This window comes from Hypanus sabinus, chromosome 3, assembly GCF_030144855.1.
Source record: "Hypanus sabinus isolate sHypSab1 chromosome 3, sHypSab1.hap1, whole genome shotgun sequence".
Taxonomy (NCBI): domain Eukaryota; kingdom Metazoa; phylum Chordata; class Chondrichthyes; order Myliobatiformes; family Dasyatidae; genus Hypanus; species Hypanus sabinus.
Window position 1 is genome coordinate 156552020 of NC_082708.1, and position 21658 is coordinate 156573677.

Consider the following 21658-nt stretch of genomic DNA (forward strand, 5'->3'; position numbering starts at 1 on the left):
TGCATCGAGTCTGCGCCACCATTCCGTCATGATTGATTTATTATACCTCGTAGCTCCATTCCCCTGACACCCTGACTAATCAAGAACTTATCAACCTGCACTTGAAATATTACTAATGACTTAGCCATCAGAGTCATCTGTGGCAATGAATTCCACAGATTCACCACCTTCAGGCTAATGAAATTCCACCTTGTTCTGAGGCTGTCCCAGACTCTCACTATAGGAAGCATCGTCTCCATATCCACTCTATCTAGGCCTTTCAACATTCAGAAGCTTTCAATGAGATCCCCCAACAGTCTTTTAAACTCCAGGCTAGTGCTATCAAGCACTCCTCATAAGTTAACTGTTTCATTTCCAGAATCATAGTCCAGACATCCCACCCTGTAAAAGCTCATTTCAGGGAGGTAGCACCATCAATTTGTGGGAGACTCCCTGAACTTCAAGGAGAGGTGGAATGTCTGCAACAGGGCAGCTAGCCAGCTAGTTTAAATAACGTTAGCTATGCTAATGAACGAACGACACCTGTTCAACTCACCTCAACAAGTCTTTTGCAATTTAACCCACCATGGGCAATAGAAAAGTCACAATTGCAAACAGTGCACCGAGCAACAGTGTCATTATTTTTTATTTTGATTTTGATCTCTCCCTCTCTCCCCCCCCCCCCCCCACCAGCTCACTCGCACTCCAAAAAAATCAATTTCTGTGATATTGTATATAATTTGCAGGCATCAGGGAGCCACCATCAATTTGCAGGAGACTCCTGGAACTTCTGGGAGAGGTGGGCTGCCTGATAGTCATGAACCTCCTCTGGGCCTTCCACAATGCCAGTAAATACCAGGCCCCAAACCTGCTCATAATACTCCACGTGCAGTCTGACCAATGGCTTATAAACCCTCAGCGTTACATCCTGGCTTTTATATTCTGGACCTTTTGAAATAAATGCTCACATCGCATTTGCCTTCCTCATCACTGACTCAACCTGCAAATTAATCTTTAGGGAATCCTGCAGAAGGACTCCTGAGTTCCTTTGCACCTCTGATTTATTAATTTTCTCCCTGTTTAGAAAAATTCCTCTTTTATTCCTTCCAGCAAAGCGCATTGCCATACACCATATTTCATGGCCATTCCTTTGCTCTTTCACCAGATCTGTCTAAGTTGCTTCCTCAACACTGCCTACAGTATCTGTGTATCATCTGCAAACTTGACCACAAAGCCATCAATCATTGACATGCAGTATAATGTCAAAAGAAGCAGTCCCAACACAGACCTCTGTGAAACACAGCTATTCACTGACAGCCAACAAGAAAAAGCCCACTTTATTCCCACTTTGCTCTTGCGAGTAATCCATGTTAGTATCTTTCCTGTAATACCATGGGCATTTATCTTGTTTAGCAGCTTCATATGCAGTACCTTGTTAAAGGCCATCTGAAAATGCAAGTAAGCAACATCCTCAGAGTCCTTTGTCAATCTTGCCTGTTATTTCCTCAAAGAATTCCAACAGATTTGTCAGGTTTAAGGAAACAATGCTGACTTTGCATGACATTCTGCATAGGTACGTTCCGATGAGACAGGGAAAGGATGGTAGGGTACAAGAACCGTGGTGTACAAAGGCTGTTGAAAATTTAGTCAACAAGAAAAGAAAAGCTTATGAAAGGTTCAAAAAACTAGGTATTGATAGAGATCTAGAATATTATAAGGCTAGCAGGAAGGAGCTTAAGAATGAAATTAGGAGAGCCAGAAGGGGGCATGAGAAGGCCTTGGCGAGCAGGATTAAGGAAATCTCCAAGGCATTCTACAAGGATGTGAAGAGCAAGAGGATCAGATGTGAGAGAATAGGACCAATCAAGTGTGTATGGAGCCAGAGGAGATAGCAGAAGTACTTAATGAATACCTTGCTTCATGGAAAATGACCTTGGTGATTGTAGGGGTGACTTATAGTGGACTGAAAAGGTTGAGCATTAAGAAAGAGGATGTGCTGGAATTTTTGGAAAGCATCAAGTTGGATAAGTTACTGGGACCAGACGAGATATACCCCAGGCTACTGTGGGAGGCGAGGGAGCAGATTGCTGATACTCTGCTGATGATCTTTGCATCATCAATGGAGATGGGAGAGGTTCCAGAGGATTGGAGGGTTGCGGATGTTGTTCCCTTATTCAAGAAAGGAAGTAGAGATAGCCCATGAAATTATAGACCAGTGGTTGATAAGTTGATGGAGAAGATCCTGAGAGGCAGGATTTATGAACATTTGGAGACGCATAATATGTTTAGGAATAATCAGCATAGTTTTACCAAAGGCACATTGTGCCTTACGAGCCTGATTGAATTTTTTGAGGATGTGACTAAACATATTCATGAAGATAGAGCAGTAGATGTAGTGTTTATGGATTTCAGCGAGGCATTTGATAAGGTACCTCATGAGAAAGTGAGAAAGTAAGGAGGCATGGGATCCAAGGGGACCTTGCTTTGTAGATGCAGAATTGGCTTGCTCACAGAAGGCAAAGAGTGGTTGTAGACGGGTCATATTCTGCGTGGAGGTCAGTCACCAGTGGAGTGCCTCAGGGTTCTGTTCTGGGAACCCTTATCTTCGTGATTTTTATAAATGACCTGGATGAGGAAGTGGAGGGATGGGTTAGTAAATTTGCTGATGACACAAAGGTTGGGGATGTTGTGGATAATGTGAAGGGCTGTCAGAGGTTAAAGCGGGATATCGATACAATGCAAAACTGGGCTGAGAAGTGGCAGATGGAGTTCAAACCAGATAAGTGTAAGTTGGTTCATTTTGGTGGGTCAAATATAATGGTAAGACTTGATCAGAGGGATCTTGGGATCTGAGTCCATAGGAATCTCAAAGCCGCTGTGCAGGTTGACTGTGTGGTTAAGTAGGCATTTGGTCTTAATCAACCGTGGAATTGAGTTTTGGAGCTGAGAGGTAATGCTGCAGTTATATAGGACCCTAGTCAGACCCCACTTGGAGTACTGTGCTCAGTTCTGGTCACTGCACTACAGGAAGGATGTGGAAACCATAGAAAGGGTGCAGAGAAGATTTACAAGGATGTTGCCTAGATTGGGGAGCATGCTGTATGAGAATAGGTTGAGTGAACTTGGCCTTTTCTCCTTGGAGCGATGGAGGATGAGAGGTGATCTGATAGAGAGGCATTGATCATGTGGATAGTCAGAGGCTTTTTTCCCAGGGCTGAGATGACTAACATGAGAGGGCACAGTTTTAAGGTGCTTGGAAGTAGGTACAGAGGAGATGTCAGGGCCAAGTTTTTAACATAGAGGGTGGTGGGTACGTGGAATGTGCTGCCAGCGATGTGGTCGAGGCGGATATGATAGGATGTTTTCAGAGACTCCTGGATAGGTACATGGAGCTTAGAAAAATAGAAGACTATGGGTAACCCTAGGTAATCGGTAAAATAAGTATATGATCGGCATGGCATCGTGGGCCGAAGGGCCTGTATTGTGCTATAGGTTTTATATGTTTCTATACATTATCATGTGCCTTTCTTACCCCACAATCTCTATCTTAATTATGGACTCCAACATCTTTCCAACCACTAAAGTCAGGCTAATTGGCTTATAATTTCACAAACAAGAGAAAATCTGCAGATCTGGAAATCCAAGCAACACACTCAAAATACTGGAGGAATTTTTGGCCAAAACGTCAATTGTACTTTTTTACATAGATGCTACCTGGCCTGCTGAGTTCCTCCAGCATTTTGTATGTGTTGCTTGTCTTATAATTTCCTTTCTTTGCCTCCCACCTTTCTTAAAGAATGGAGTGATATTTGCAATTCTCCAGTCCTCTGGAACCATTCCAGAATCTAGTGATTCTTGAAAGGTCACTACTAAATGCCTGCAGAATTTCTTCAGCTACTCTTTCAGAATCTGGGGACAGAGCCCATCTGGTCTTGGTAACCTATATGTCTTCAGCTTCCCAAGCACCTTCTGTCACTGTCCTGATAGTTTATTCCCTAGTTTCCTCTAATTTCCTTTGATTGTGCCACAGTTCTGACCGTTAATTTCCCAATTGCTTCTAATTTTCTTTGATGGCAGCACACCTGGTTTCCATCAGGACCTGCAATATAAGAACCCCAGCGTTACAAGCCCTAGTTGTCAGATCGTTGCTTTTACCTGTGCGGTGATTAACATTTCCTGGCTGCTTAGGACTGTGTGTTCTAAGTTTTACTCCAGTTTCAGGGTTTACCTATGAAACCCCATCTTTCAGTATCAAGGCTCTGTGCCAGGATCCTGTTTGTTGTTCAACGTTCACATCTGCATGAATCTCCTAACTCAATCTCCATGCCTGTGTCCTGCACTTGGGTTCGCTTCAGTTGCTCATTGTAACATCTTCTCTTGAGTAATAGTGACAACTCTCACTTCTGGCCCCTGACACTGTTGAATTTCTGACATACCACTAGTGCTTTCCGCAGTGAAGACTGTTGCAAAATACTTATTAAGTTTGTCTGTTATTTCTTTGTCCCCATTACTACCTCTCCAGTATCATTTTCCAATGGTCCAATACCCACTCACGTCTCTCTTTCACCCTTTGTACATCTGAAAAAATGGTATCCGATATTGGCTAGGTTATCTTTGTATTTCATCTTTTCTCTCTTGTTTTAGTTTACCTTCTGTTGGATTTCCAATTCTCCAAGTTCACAATATTTTTTGCTGTTATATGCTCTCTCTTTTGCATTTATTCTGTCTTTAAGTTTAACCTGTTGATAGCAGGTAAATCCACATTTTCACGCCACTTGTGTCTCTAGTAATTTTAGTTATGTAGTGCACCCTCAATACTTAGCATGACTGCAAAAACAAGATCTGCTTTGCCAGCATGGTCTTTTGAAGAGTAAAGTCAAAGGATTCTTGAGAGTTTGAAGTATTCTTGAACTGATTCCTTTACTAATGTAAAATAACTTTGAAATACTAGAGAAAAAGAATGAAGGATGCACTATATTATGACTGTCTCACTCAATAGGGACAGGGATATCCTTTTATTTGCTATTCTGTGAAATCTGATCAGTAAGACTTGCCATAAGTTTTTAGTCTTCCAATTTCAATCACTAAAATAAAATTAATAAATGAAAAAGGTTTGAATTACTGAGGCTTTTGCATTGGGATGGAGGACATTTTGGAGTCTAACTGACATGATGAAATTATGAATGATATGGATAGTACAAATCATTCCCATGTGACAAGGGGAAATTAAATCAAGATCATGAGAGGAATAGTTCAGTAGACTGAAGACCTTTCTGTCTCACGCAATTGACTGAATGTAGTAAGGGCTACATTTTCTTGCATGGTGCTGCCAGGTGTCCTGTGCTGGGAGCAGTGGTATTCTTGCAGTTGGATTCCCATGCAGACTTTTACAGAGTAGAACGTTAGATAATACAAGTGCCCTCACCATGAGTGAGCACTAAATCTCTTTGAAGTTCCTTTGGTAACCTTGAAAAGACCCACTTCACCACCACCATGAAGTATAAAGCATGAATATAGATTTTGGCCGCAGTTGGTCTATCAACATACGCAGCTGTATAAAAGTGTGCTTAGGTCACATATGGAAAATTGTGTTTAGTTCTGGTTGCTACATTACAGAGTGGATGTGGAGATTTTGAAGAGGGTGCAGAGAAGGTATGAGCTACAGGTAGGAGCGATAGAGAGAGATGGATTGTGAACAGGCAGAGGTGATTTTGTTTAAGACCAAAAGGTATAAGAGCAGAACTATACTTTTTGGGCCATTAAGTGTGCTCCACTATTTCATCATGGGTGATCCATTTTCTCTCTCAGCCTTCTCCCGATATCCCTTCATGCCCTGACTAATCAAGAATCTAGCAACTTCTGCCTTAAATATACCCAATTACTTGGCCTCTATGGCCACTTGTGGCAATGAATTCTGCAGATCAACCACTTCCAGGCTAAAGAAATTCCTCTTCATCTCCATTCTAAAAGGGTGCCCCCCTCCCATTCTGAGGCTGAGTCCTCTGGTCTAAGACCCTCCCACCATAGGAAACATCTTGTCCACATCCACTCTGTTGAGGCCTTTCAATTTGGTATTCTGTTCAGCACAGACAGTGTGGGCCAAAGGTGAGAGTGGGAAAGTTTGAGAGAGATATGAGTGATTTAGAAATCTACCTCCCTAGCCAGACACCAAAGCCTAGCAAAAGCTTGAATAATTTCTTGTATGTGAGGTTTTAAAAGAAGACAAAGTAACGTATAAGCGGCAGCAGCCACTGAGGAGTTTTCCTTGCCTAAGTTCCTGTGCACCACCATAAATCTCGGCACCACTATTTCTATTTCTTCAACTGTACCTTCAGACAGGAAGGGAAGTTGGTGTCACTGTTGAGACGATCATTTATATTTTCCACTCCCTAAAAGCCTTTGAGGAGGTGATGGTGAGCTATCCATTTGAAGTCGTTGGGTGAAGGTTATCCTACAGTACTGTTGGAGATGGCATTCTAGGATTTAGACTCAGCAGTAACGAGAGACTGGCAATAGATTTCTAAAACAGAGTGGAGGGGAAACTACAACTGAGGGTGTTGCCATGTGCCTTTCCAGTTGCTAGACATTGTGGTTTATTTGCTGAACTATTTATTCTCACACTGAATTGAAGTGGACTCTTTGATTCACATTTCAAAGGGTAGAATAGACACTGAGGACATGGTGAAATTGAAGGGCTTTTTTTTCTGTGTTGCATGGCTGCTTGTACCTCGGTGACCAGCCTCTGAACATTGTTGGATTTAGTCTGCTTATTCTCTAGTTATGAGATTCATGCTCGCTCAAAAAATCTCCATGTGTATTCTTTGCGTAATTGCTGTGTATTGTCAGCTAGTTTACTTCTCTACCACGGCTGAGCAACTGTAACATTCTACGTATGCACTGTCACGTAAAAGTTTACCATCCACTTCTCCTCACTAGTGGAAGCACAGAGGAGGAATGAAGAGAGAAGCCGTGGGAACAGTCAGCAGAGCCTTCAGCACCGGTACCCCTCCAAGGGATATACAGTATGGATGAATCATGACAGTGTTCTGGATTCTTTCTCTCACATCACATCGAACCTGGCAATGTGTGGTAATATTTATAGGCTCACACTGCTGGTATGTGTGCTTCCATGTTTACAGCTGAGCAGCTAAGCATCCAGGCAGTTCTCTGTGCTGATATCACGGTGTACAATAACAGGGATCTGTGCCATGTGCTGGGGAGCAAGTGTTGGTGGGGTCAATATTTATAGATCTGTACACAGCAACTAACGGCAGGAGATCTGTGCGCTGACTTCCACAGTTGGATATTTTACATTTTGATTCAAGTCCTCTTTCTTTGCAGCTCTGAGTGTTTCCTGTGCTTTGGCTCCACATTCCTGAATGCCTGGATTGGGACATTTCACCGAAACGCTGACCAACGGGTGGCAGTTTTAGATTAAGTGATCAGCAGAGTTTGTAGGTAAGGTTTTGACTCCTTGCCATATTGAAGCCATTGATTGCAATTTGTATTCAGTCGAAGTTAAGGCTTTCAGGCTGTGTTGTGCTGTGACCTTTTCTTGCTGTATTAAACACTGCAAAAATTATTTTAGAATCTGTTTTGGACTGCACCACATCATACACAGGATAAAACACAGCCGGCATTTTTGTCCACTATTTTCATCCTGCAGGCATTCTCCTCATTGAAACCCCTCACTCCATGACATTCTGATTAGCTAAGGTGCAGAACGGCACCTTTGATTTGATTTCCTCACTAACTACTGCCGAAGTTAATTGCAGATCTAATAGTCACCAATTTAGTGTCCTTCTTGATCAAATGTTGCTTGAAAAAGATTCATACTGATTACCTTTGTCAAAGTCATGGTCAGAGGCCTGGGAAAGGGTTATCTGGATGCTGCCTGGATTAGAGGGTATGAGCAGTGAGGAGAGGTTGGACCGACGGGTTACTTTCTCTGGAGTGTCAGAGGCTGAGGGGAGTCCTGATAGAGGTTTATTTATTATGTTAAGACAGGTGTAGTTAGATTAGGCAGTTGGAATCTTTTCCCAGAGTATAGAAGTCAAGTACTAGCCAACATACATTTAGGGTGATATGTGGAAGGTTTAAAGGAGATGTGTGAGGTAAGTATTTTACCCAGAGTGTGATGGGTCCCTGGAATGAGCTGCCATGGGTGATGGTGGAAGCAGACACATTAGTAGTTTTTAAGAGGCTTTTAGATAGACATGAATGTACAGGGAATTGAGGGATATGGATAACAGGCAGGTAGGAGAGATTTAGTTTATTTTAGCATTATATTTGGTATAGACATGTGTTGAAGGGCCTGTTTCTATATGTAGAGCTATGAGAAGAATAGGTACAGAAGATATATGTAATGAATTCTTACCCTCTGTATAGATTTTTTAGGGGTGATTATACAGGGGTGATTATTCCTTGACCGCTCCCCTTTCACTTTTTATTCCTTTGCAGCCAAATTATGGACAGTGTTGTATGTATAATTGAACTCCTTCACCTCAGAATCTTTGTGCAATAGCAGAGAATGTCTCATTGCATCTAAATATAGTTGATGAAAGCAGCATTGTTGTGCTTTGGAGTGAGTTAAGGAATATCAGTTACAGGAACAGGTTAGAATGGTTGAAGCTAATTTCCACTTAGATACCATGCTTATGAGATAGTGGCATTTCAGACAGGATTCTGGATAGGACTGGGCTAAGAAATCTTAGGCTCAGTTGGTCAGTGTCTGGATATTTAAAACAGATACAATTCAACAATGTCTCCCGATGACGGGTCTCGCCCGGAAACTTTGACTGTTTATTCATTTCTGTAGATGCTGCCTGACCTGCTGAGTTCCTCCAGCATTATGTGGGTACAGTATTGAGAACATCTCCGAATGTTGGATCATCAGGTAGTGCGAACATGGCGGAAAATGCAGTGCAAAATTTTGATTAAATAATTTGAGTATGGGCATTAACTTGGCTATCTATTCGTAGTACTTGTTAGCTCCACTTACATGAATATTGCTGAAAGGTACAATGATCTTCGAGCAGTAATGCACAAAAACAGGCCGTTCAGCTAAACTCACCCACACCAACTAAAATTCCAATTTAGGCTAGTCCCATTTGGTCCATATCCTTCTAAGCCTTTCGAATGCCTGTCCAAGTCCCTTTTAAGTTTTGTTAACATGCCTGTCTCAACCACTTCCTTTGGTAGCTCATTTCACATACGGATCGCCATCTGAGTGAAAAGATTGCATCTCAAGTTCCTAATTAATCCTCTCCTTTCACCTTAAACCTGTGCCCTGTGGTTCAGTGCTGGGGAAAAAAAAGACTGCACATTGATCCCATCACTGCTCCTCATGATTTCATACACCTCTGTAAGACCGCCCCTCATTCTCTTAGCTCCAAAGAAGAAAGACCCAACCTGCTCAACCTTTCTCCATAACTCAGTCCCTTGAATCTCAGCAGCATCTTTGTTAATCTCCTGTAGACTCTTTCCAGCTTAATGATATATTTCCCCTGCTACTTGGTAATAGAGGACTGAGTCCAATGAACACAATGATTTAACAACGAACTAGTTGTGCATTTCACATCTTCTGCAAGCTCTTGCTTCTGGGAGGAGTCTATAGAACCAGGTGACTTGGAAATGTGTTCGATTTTGGAAACAGTGCAACAGGGAAAGATCACAAGTAGAGGAAAAGCTCAAAATGCTGATTTCTACTCTGAGGTAAAGGATTTGCATTTCTGTGGCAGCTTTCACAATCAGAGCAGAGCCCAAAGCACCTTATAGCCAACAAAGAGCCATTGATGTCAATATAGAAAACGTGGCTATTGACACCTGGGAAAACAGACAGGATTCTATTACTACATAAAGAGGTCATATTGCACTGTACAATACTCCTCTTATTGCTGAGAGTCTGTAGTCAATCTCAGACTTTGCGACAACTCTGAGCCAATGGTAACTCTGACTCTCTACTTTGGTGGGGGTGTGGAGGATGAGTTGCCGTTGCACCTCAGCTTCTCTCTGCCAAACCAAACCATTGATGTAAGAACTTGTCCACTCTATCTTGGGTGATGAGACTCAGCATCACAGCGTAATGGAGCGTAGAAATACGGCCTTCTTCATAACTTGTCACTGCGGACCATGGTGCTCACCCAAGTTCATCCTGTTTGCCTGTGTTTGGCTCATGTCCCTTTCCAATCCATGCACTGTCCAAGTGTCTTTTAAGAGTTGTTGTTGTACCTGTCTCAACCACTTCCTCTGATAGTTCGCTTCATAACCCGATAACTCCTGTTCCTCTTTGCACAGATGCTGTCAAACTTGCCGATGTTTCAAGTAGCTCCTGTTTTTATTCCTGAGTCTTCCTGCCCCTCTCTTTCAGTCTTCCTCCACAGTTTGGCACAATGGCATCTGCAGTACCAATTGCATAGAATCCCCCCTGCAAAAGGGCTTGCTTATAACCTGGGTTGAGGGCACGTGAGAATGAATGAAGCAAGCGCTTGCTGGGCCAGAGAGGCATGCAGCAGATGGAATTATTTAAACACAGCAAAGATGCAAAGCCCGTACATTGGAAAATGGCAAACGTGATCCATGCTTGTACCAGAATGCTGCCAAATGAAAGATTATTCTGGAATGTAACGTTTTATGGAATATCATAGTGTAGAATGCACCAAAAAGGATGTTTTTGGGTCCGTAAGACCGTTTTCATTATTCCCCACTATCTGCATAAATCTCTCTCATTGACTCACGAGGATTCTCCTTGCACGTGTCACAGCTTGCACTTGTATCAGAATTAACGTGGCAGTCGTCTTCTTCTCAGGAGCATCATTGAATTGCATTTGTCACATGACCGAAAATGTAGAGCAGAGAGGTCAATGTGAAGAAAGTTGTAGAACAAAGGAATGAGAAGGATGGACTCGGGGTGCGAGTTCCAGAGTTTAGAACCCTGGCAGAGCTGCTGGTATTGGAGCAATTAAATACCAGGATGGTGAAGAGGTCAGAATTAGAGGAGTACGGCGATCTCTGAGTTTGTAGGTTACATGGAAATCATATGAAATCTATAACGTAGAAACAGAACATTGGGTCCAGTGTATCTTTAGTCGTCAAAGAAAGTTATCCAGCCGAATCCCACTTCCACCGGTGGTTAGTGTGAAGCTATTACAGCTTGGGATGTCAGAGTCGGAGTTCAGTTCTGGCGCCATCTATAAGGAGTCTATTTGTCTTCCTCGTGGATTGTGTGGGATTTCCCTGGGCTCTCTGGTTTCCACCCACAATCCAAAGATGTAGCGGGTAGGTTAACTGGTCATTGTAAATTGTCCCCTGATTAGGTTAGGGTTAAGCTGGTGTTGTTGGGTTTGCTGGGATGGCATGTTCAAAGGGCCAGAAGGGCCAACTCCATGTGGCACCTGTAAATAAATAAATAATCCAGCAGGCTATTTCTCTTCACCTGCGTATCTGGATCGTCCCTGTGTCGTGCTTACAGGGGGCAAGGTAAGATGCAGACCCTTACCATTCTCAGCATGCTACTGAGGCAGGGAGAGGGTGGGAACAGGAAAGACAATTTGAGCATTGAGGTCTAGGGTAACAGTGTGGAGCAATGAACACGATTGGGTTGGGAGGGGAGGAATTGGATTGGTGTGAGGCAGACAAGACTTCAGGGTTTGCTTGGCCTCGTGCTTACAGAGAAAGGTAATTCTTCTTGTTACAGGTACTGAGGTACAGTGAAAAATTTGTTTTGCATGCCATCCATACAGATCATTTCATGATATCAGTGTATTAAATTAGTGGAAGGGATAAGCAATAACAATGCAGACTATAGTGTCATATTTGCAGAGAAAGTGCAATGCAGGCAGACTATCTGGTTCAAACCCATGTCAAAGTAGACTGAGAAATAAGAGAGCATCTTATTGTACAAATTCAGTAGTTTTGTAACAGCAGGAGAGAAGCTGAACTTTAGCCTGGTGCTTTGTGTTTTCAGGCTTTAGTATCCTTTGCTCAATGGGAGGAGAGAGCAGAAAGAATATCCAGGTTGGGGAGGGTTCCTTGATTATGTTGGCTGTTTTACTGAGGGAGCTACAAGTACAGACAAAGTCCATGAAAGGGATGCTGGCTTCCTTGATGTGCTGGGCTGCGTCCACAACTCTCTGAAGTTTCTTGCGGTCGTGTGTGGAGAAAGGATGCCAGGAATGCACTGGAATAATCATGATCAGAGATAAGAACAGTTTCCATCCTGAACCTCACCACTTTCCTAAGAGGAGGAAAGAACCAGTAGGGGGAATTGCAGCGTTTGGAGTGCAGGTAGTTGAAATCATAGTCCTTCATGGTGGAGTGATATAGAAGGGTCATCATCATGGACCACCATGTCCATGTCCATCTATGGTTCCCAGTTCCGAGGGCAACACTTGCCCCATGGCCTCTTATACCTCAGCAATTCAACTGTTCCTCTAGATATTAAATGATTGTCTTAGAGTCTCTGCCCCCACCACCCCCTCAGGCAGTGAATTCCACTTTCCAACCAACCTGTAGTAGTTAAAGTTCCTCCTCAGATCATCTCTAAACCTCTTGCTCTCAATTTAAACCTATTCCTCTGCTGTCGAGAAAAGCTTTTCACTCTCTCTCCTACCCTTGCTCCTTGTAAGAAGGGGTGCAGAGGTGCAAGTTGTTGTGAGCTGCAAGGCTAGGGAAGAGCTAAGAGGGCAGGCCAGGTAGGGCTGGAAAGCAAAGAGAAAATGGTGAGATAGGGTAAAGGACAGAATGTGGAGGAATGAAGGCTGAACAAAAACAATGGCTGCAGACATCCCTGAGAGGACTGTGCTCAAATGCCGAACGGTAAAGGAGCAGTACAGCACAGGAACAGCTCATGATACCTTCACCAAACATGAGGCCAGATTAATCTGCCTGCAAGTGATCCATACCCCTCCATTCCTTGTATCTTTATGTCTCTACACCTTCTTAAGTGCCACCATTGTATCTGCTGGCTGCCACCATGACCGAAGATAGCCAGTTCCAGGCGCCTGTCACCCTCTGTGTAAAAGAGCAACTTGTCCCGCACGATCTCTTTTAAACTTTCCCCCTCTCAGCTTAAATGTATGGCCTCTAGTATTTGATATTTCTACCCTGATTTCCTTCAGGCTGGTCCTTGGCCAGTGTCACAGCTTCGGAAATGAGGACAGAGAGTCTTTCTCCTCGTTTTGTCTCGGGTTCCTTTTAAACGGGAATTGCTCTCGGCTCTGCCGCCTCACCAGGCAGCTAAAATCAAGAGTTTGGCATCAGAGGAATCACAGCCACCATCCTTCCGACAGGCAGATCAGTCTGCTTCCCTCCAGCTGGTGGGTGCGATTAGAACAAGGCTTTCCATTGCTATTTTGAAGTGTTTTATTTATAACTTTTTTCTGTTACATGCATTCTACCCTGGGAGAAAGATTCTGACAGTCAAAGCTTAAAATGGCCCTTAACAAGAGTCAACGGAGCTGCAAAGGGCCGAGAAGAGAATTTTGCATAGCAGTGAATACACTTCAATTAAAAGTAGCAACAGCATGATCTGGAGGGTAGGGATTGGCTGTAATGTTTAACATAAGGTAATAGCACACTGTGTAAAGAACAACGCACAGGATATAGTTCCTCAGCTATCAGGTGTTCCATGAGTTCACATAGCACTGTCACATTCCCTGTTCAAGGGAGTAGGAGGAAAGCATTTGACACACTAAAACCTGAAGAAGGAGGCTGTTCATGATTTGCTGCCTCTTTAACTCCTCCCCCTTTACTCACAAGCTGGTAAGACATTTTTTTGTTAAATGTGCAAATGCAGCTGCAGGAAATCAAAACATGCTTAGGATCTCTGCTGCTCCTGCAAGATGAGGGAATCGACTCTAACCTAACCTGAAATACCAGTAAGTTGCTCCTTTTTCTTCCCCGTGGTCTGTCTGCCTTCCAGCCAAAGGTGGTAGAAGATCCCGTCCAGAGCCCGTCACTGGGAAAGGGGAAGAGAGATGTCCACTTCAGGGGCGGGTGCTGTGGCAGGGCAGCTTAGGCTCAATGGGCAATAGGTGGTCACAGATGGGGGCATTGCCTGCAACTCCCTGCACTGGACAAGGCGAGGGGCATGTACGTCGCCTGCCCCAAATTCCTTCAGGCTGGCTTCTGGCCAGTGCCAGAGCTTCAGAAAGGAGAACGGATCTATCTGGAGGAGAGCGTCTCTCTTCTTGCTATGACTCGGGTTCCCTTTAAGTGGGAATTGCTATCAGCTCTGCCTCCTCACCAGGCAGCTAAAATCAAGAGCTTGGCATTAGAGAAATCACAGCCTCCATCCTTCCCACGGACAGATCAGTCTGCTTCCCTCCAGCTGGTGGGTGCGATTAGAAAAAGGCTTTTCTTTGCTGTTTTGCAGTGTTTTTTTTTACAACTTTTACTGTTACATGCATTATTCACTCGAACATCTGTTTCAAATATAACGCCAGGATATTAATATTTGATGTACCTAACACATATCCCAGTGTTGCTTTCCATCAATAGCCTCTATGTTGTGTTACATCTAAAGACCTTTTGTGTCTAATGATTCTATAAGCTGGTTTGCAGCCTGTTTATTGTTGTGAGCAACCTTGCATTGAGGACTTGACTCTTCTTAAAGGGGCAATGCCATTGCATTAAGATTTTCCAAAAAACTGTTCCCTTTAGTTTGCGAATGCACAAATTGATGGGGAAGGAATGGTCTTGCTCCAGCACAGAATGCTTTATGCCAAGTAGGAGAGGTTCTATTGGAAAACCTCTCCCTACCCTCCACCGGCCTACCGAAGAATGGAGATAATTTCTTGCTATTTCTTCTATAGAAATGATTGCTTTTAATCTTTCCCTGCTCCAGCACATGTAGGTTATGTCACTGAAATCACTTAGTGGAAAATATTGTCCTTCAGAAGAAATGGCTTTGTGTTGTCGGCAAATTTAGTGTTCAAGTCATCTTGTTCACCATCTATCTTCTGTCGGCACCAAAATTTAACATCCTTAACTAGTTTTAACCTTAACCACCATCTTGTTCATTTATATATCCAATATACTGTATAATTCTTTATATTCATTAGAGTTTTAAAAAGTTAGGATCTCACAGTAGTCTACAAAATTCTAACAAGGCTGAACCGATTAGATGCACGAGGGATGTTGCTAATGGTGGGAGATATTTTCTGCTCCACAGCTTTTTCCAGGAGATTCTTGCTTCAATAACAAAGGCCAATGCACTGCCGTCAGATGTGCAGGAATCAGCCATTACATGAATTATGGAAATCAATTGCCAATATACCTTAAAAGCATAGGACATGTGGAGGGAGCCATTTGTGGAGCTTGTGGCTTCCTAGAAATAGATTATAAAAGCAGAGAAGTTGTTTTAAAGTTTTATTAAAGTCTGAAACCGGAATATTGTGTCTAGTTCTGGTCACCACACCTTTGGAAGACATGAGGACCTGACAGAGGATGCAGAAAGGATTTGTGACAATGGATTCAGAGTTGAGGGATTTCATTAGATTGAAGAAGCTGGGTCTGTTTGCCAATGTTAACATGTATCTAAAGGGCAACCAGTGGATGAAGTATATTTAGATTTCCTGACAGAATTTGATTATAGAAAATATAGAAACATGGCAAGTGAGTGCTTTGAGCTTGTGCCAATGTTCAACATGAATATGGCTGATCATTCAAATTTTGTGCCCCATTTCAGCTCTCCTCATATCCCTTGATTACCTTAGCATTAAGAACAATATCCAACTCTTAAATAAATGTAATGATTTGGCTTCAACTTTCGTGGCAGGGAAGATACTTCTTCTCATCCCAGTCTTAGATAGAACATAGTACATTGAACAATACAGCACAGGAACAGGCCCTTTGGCCCATCATGTTTGTACCGATCATGATGACAGATTAAAGTAATCCCTTCCGCCTGCACATGATCTTTATCCCTCCATTTTCTGCCTGTTAATGTGGCTATCCAAAAGTCTTTTTAACACCTCAATCATATCTGCTTCCACCTTCCCTGCCAGCACATTGTAAACATCCGCCACTGTCAGTGTAAGAGAACTTGCCTCACACATCTCATTTTAACTTTCCTCCTCTCACCTTAAAGCTATGCCCTCTAGTGTTTGACTACTATTCTCAAGTGGATGCCTGTTACCCTACACTGTCATCCCTGATCCTGGCCTTCTTACCAATGGGAACGTTTTTCCTGAATCTAATTTGTAAAGGGGCTGAACCTGAAAAGTTGACTGTCTGTTTCCCTCCATAGATGCTGACTGACCCACTGAGTTCCTGAAGTGCTTTGTGCTTTTCTCCACATATATTAAAGAAAATGAAGTAGAGGGTAAACACCAGAGATTCTGTAGATGCTAGAAATTCAGAGCAACACACAAAATGCTGGAGGAATTCACGTCTACAACTCAGCTGGTGAGGCTAACAAGTTGGTGTGGATTGAAGACTGGTTACGGAAAGGAGTATGAATGAATCTTCTAATTAAAGATGTAATGAGTGGGGTGCTACAGGGTTTGGTTTCCTTTTCGTTATAAATGCCTAAACATCTCAAGAGGACTAACATTTAAATAACAATCTACTGCTTTCAAAAGGGGATAAATGGAGGGAAACTATTACCATAATAGGAAGTTAAAGGACCAGAGGATGTAGATTCAAAATAATGGGCAAAAGATCCAGGCAGATGAGAGGTCCAGACTGAGAGAGTGGTGACCACTTGGATTCCATTGCCTCTAAGGGTGACCGAACTGGGTCAGCCAGGGTTTTAAAAGAGAATTAGGTTGCACCGGCAAGAGTTAGAGGAGGAGGCTGATGGGATTTTTCTATTAAGAGATGGCTTAGTCCTGATAGGTCAAATGGTCTCCTGTGCTATAATTTTGTGATTCATGAAGGGCTTCAGACTTGCTTGAGAGGATAGAGCTGAGACAAAGACCACCCATGGAAATTTTCTGTGATGAATTAATACTGAAAAATTTTCGGTACACTTCTGCCGCACTACGCAGCACTGATGGAAGAGATTTGGATTAGGGACAATGTCTGTTTAGTTACGAACTCATCTGCTGTGAAAATGATCATGGTACGTCAGAAATAAAGAATCTACATTAAAATAGCACCTGTCACAGCCCAAGAATCTGGAGCCAATAAGTTACTCTCCTGTTGCAGTACTGTTGTAATACAGGTCCGCAACAGCTTACAAATGCTCAATTTATACACTCAGTGGCCACATTAAGACCATGAGACATAGGAGCAGAATTAGGCCATTCAGCCCATCGAATCTGCTCCGTCATTCCATCATGGCTGATCCTGGATCCCTCTCAACCCCATACACCTACCTACCTTCTCGCCATAACCTTTGATGCCCTGACCATTTAGGAAGCTATCAACTTCCACTTTAAATATACCCACAGACATGGCCTCCACCACAGTCTGAGGCAGAGCATTCCACAGATTCACTAATCTCTGGCTAAAAAAAAAATCCTTCTTACCTCTATTCTAAAAGGTTGCTCTTCAATTTTGAGGTTGTGCCCTGTAGTTTTGGATACCCCCACCATAGAAAACGACCTCTCCACATCCACCTTATCTAGTCCTTTCAACATCCATTAGATTTCAATGAGATCCCCCAACATCCTTCTAAATTTTTGTGAGTACAGGCTCAAAGCTACCAAACGCTCCTCATATGTTAACCCCTTCCCAGAATCTTCCTTGTGAACCTCCTCTGGACTCTTTCCAATGACCACACATCCTTTCTGAGACAAGGGGCCCAAAACTGTTGACCATACTCCAAGCGTGGCCTGACCAGTGTCTTATGACGACTCAGTATTATCTCCTTACTTTTATATTCTAGTCCCCTTGAAATAAATACCAACATTGCATTTGCCTTCTTTACCACAGACTCAACCTGTAGATAAATTTTCTGGGAGTCTTGCACAAGAACTCCTAAATCCCTTTGCACCACTGAAGTTTGAATTTCTCCCCATTTAGATAGTAGTCTGTACTATTAATAGATTAGTAGATACCTCCAGTAGCTAATAAAGGAACCACCAAGTGTATGTTTGTGATCTTCTGCTGCTGTAGCCCATCCACTTCAAGGTTTGATGTGTTATGCATCCAGAGATTCCCTTTAAATATCATTGTTGTAACATGTGGTTATTTAAGTTCCTGTCACCTTCCTACCAGCTTCTCCTTTGACCTCATTCATTAACAAGGCATTTCCACTCACGAACAGCCACTCACTGGATGTTTTTCCTTTTGTTTCTTGCTCCATTCTTTATAATCTCTAGAGACTGTTGTGCACGAGAGTCCCTGGACAACAGCAGTTTCTGAGATACTCAAACCAATTAATCTGGCACCAACAATCAATCCATAGTGAAAGCCACTTAGATCACAAATTTTTTTCCCTATTTTAACATTTGGTCTGAACAACAACTGAACATCTTGACCATGTCTGTATGCTTTTATATATCGAGTTGCTGCCACATGATTGGTTAATTAGATATTTGAATTATTGAGCAGGTGTATGAGTGTACCAATGGGATGGATTTGGTAGCTCCTGCAGGGCTGCATGTGACAGTTCTTGACACTAGCTGGAATTTTTCCACACAGAACCTACGAAGAATCTATACTAATTAAGACATTGATATGCATTTTGCAAATCCTATCTAGAGACAATCTGCTGTAAAATCCTTTAAAAGAATTTCATTATTAACCCAGGATATGCTGTAGCTGAATTTGTTAATATTAGCTTTATTACTAAGCATGCCAAAACAGGATTATAAATTTTTCTCTAGACTATCTATTCCTATGTGACAACCCACATCTGCAGGCATCTCCTGCCATGTGGGAACTCGGTCTGTGGCCACATTTCTGACTTGTGAACTGTTTGGATTGGGAATGGTTCTCAAGGAAAGAATCCTGTCATAACCTGAGGTAGACTCACATCAAAACGGTGGCAGCAATCTGCTCACAACAGAGGTATTAATGTCCAGATAATCTGTTAGAGTGATGTTGACAGAGAGTCAGTTTTTAACCAATGAAGACAAATTTGGATGCAACATTGAAGACAGTGTCAGTAACCCTTCGTCAGTCCTAATGAAGGGTTTTGATCTGAAACGTCATCTGTTTACTCTTTTCCTAGATGCTGCCTGGCCTGCTGAGCATCTGTAGATTTTCTGTTGTCAGTAACTTTTAATCTGGTTTGTTCTTGGAAAAGGAACGAATGATGCAGTTCTACTACAAGGTGAATAAACAAATTCATCTCTCACTGCACAGTATCTCTGCATAACAATGGATAACAGCCTTACTGGTAAAAATCAACAAAGGCAACAAGAAAGGTCATTTCAAAGGTACAACATCCAGAGAATAGATCCTCCCAACGTTTCTTCTCTTGTTCTTAATACATAATGCCTTGAACACGGGTTTCATATTGGCAGTGTAGAAATTTTGCATTCATTTATTCTTACACTTGTTTATTCAGTTCCAGAGATCATCAAAACATAATAGATGAAACTGACAGGAAAATATCTTATTGTTGAGCAAATCAACAGGTTCCAAGATTTGTCCATATTTTTCTTATTTGCTGATTATAGTCACATGTACTGGTATTCAGAGTTTTTTTGGTTTTGCATGCCTTCCAGACAGATTATGCCATACTTAATGATATAGAGATTGTAAAAAGGAAAGAGAATGCAGTATACATTGCTATAGTTATAGAAAATGTATCTTGCAGATAGACATAAAGTGTAAAGCCTACAGTGAGGTAGACTGGGAGATCAGGGATTCAGCCTTCTGTGTATGAGAGATCCATTCAAGAGTCTGATTACAGTGGAACAGAAATTGTCCTTGAGCCTGGTAGTTTGTGATCCCAAGCTTTTATATATCTGACTGATGGGAGCGAAGGAAAAACAAGTTAATGACCAGAGTGCGAAGGCCCTTGATTACGTTGGCTGTTTCCCCAAGATAGCAGAAAGCCTAGATAGAGTCACTGGTTGGGAGGTGTACTTGCATAATAGTATGGGCTACCTTCACAACTCTCAGCAATGTCTTACAGTCTCTGGCATAGCTGTTGCCAAACCAAGATATGACACAGTTTCTTTATTTCTGACAATCAATATCATTGATATAGGAAATCAAATTTAAGTAAATTGTAGGGCATTGAGGAATGCAGAGGAACAGAGAGATCTAGGAATAACTGTGCATAGTTCCCTGAAAGTGGAGTCTCATGTAGATAGGGTGGTGAAGAGGGCTTTTGGAATGCTGGCCTTTATAAATCAAAGCATTGAGTACAGAAGTTGGGATGTAATGCTAAAGTTGTACAAGGCATTGGTAAGGCCAAATTTGGAATATTGTGTGCAGTTCTGGTCACCGAATTATAGGAAAGATATCAATAAATTAGAGAGAGTGCAGAGACGATTTACTAGGATGTTACTTGGGTTTCAGCAATTAAGTTACAGGGAAAGGCTGAACAAGTTAGGTCTTTATTCTTTGGAGCGTAGAAGGTTGAGGGGGGATTTGATCGAGGTATTTAAAATTTTGAGAGGGATAGATAGAGTTGACGTGAACAGGCTGTTTCCATTGAGAGTAGGGGAGATTCAAACTAGAGGACATGATTTGAGAGTTAGGGGGCAGAAGTTTAAGGGAAACACGAGGGGGTATTTCTTTACTCAAAGAGTGATAGCTGTGTGGAATGAGCTTCCTGTAGAAGTAGTAGAGACCAGTTCAGTTGTGTCATTTAAGGTAAAATTGGATAGGTATATGGACAGGAAAGGAGTGGAGGGTTATGGGCTGAGTGCAGGTAGGTGGGACTAGGTGAGATTAAGGGTTCGGCACGGACTAGGAGGGCCGAGATGGCCTGTTTCCGTGCTGTGATTGTTATATGGTTATATGGTTATAAACAAGTACTGTGGAGAAAGGTATCAGTGGGACTAACTGTCCAAAGGACCTGGAGCAGCTTGGATGGCAAGGAGGGCAGGGGGAGTACTGGAATGGCTTCTGCATATGCTGTGTGATTTGTTGTTACTCTGTACACCCATACACAGTTTTACCAAACGATCTTGTCACGGGAACTAACATTGAGAACCCAAGCCTTTTTCTTTTCATCAGAGACAGCATATCCAATGTTGTAAAAGCTTTCTTGGAGATCCGCTTTGGGTGATGTCTGTGAAGGATAAGCTATGACATTTCTTTAGTGCATGGATGTGTTCCAAGTTGAGGAAATCCTATTAGAATTTATGTTGAAGCACAGAAGAGGCCGAGAAGACTTGCTTCTCAGATGTTTCTTTCAACTGAATGAAAACTTGAATCCATCCTTCAGCTTGATCTACATTTATTAAAGTTTCAAAGGTTCATTTATTATCAAAGTATGTATGCAATATACAGCTCTGAGATTTGTCATCTACAGATAGCCATGAAACAAAACCAATGAAATCGTTCAAAGAAAAACAAGAAGCCCACCACCCTCCACACAACTGAAACAAATCTTGCAAGCGGCAACATGATCATCACGCAAAACAAATTACGGAAACGTCAACAAGAACATCACCCCCCCCCCCATGTAGAGAAATAAATTGTGCAAGCATCAAAACCGAAACCCCAACCACCCCCCCACACAAAAAAAAACTAACAAATCATGCCAAATGGCAATCAGAAAGAATGGGCTAAAACACAAAATATAAAAATATTAAAGTGAAAAAGT

General features: G+C 42.3%; 1 protein-coding gene across 2 annotated transcripts in view; it reads left to right on the forward strand.

The window, feature by feature from the left end:
• Positions 1-21658, forward strand: part of bmpr1ba (bone morphogenetic protein receptor, type IBa) — a 372535-nt gene that overhangs the window by 83775 nt on the left and 267102 nt on the right. The window contains exon 2 of one of the 2 annotated variants that reach the window (XM_059965428.1): positions 7321-7437. The gene's annotated coding sequence lies outside the window, so the exon portion shown is untranslated. Of the gene's footprint in view, positions 1-7320; positions 7438-21658 lie in introns of those variants that run through there. The other variant, XM_059965431.1, reaches the window with a different exon arrangement.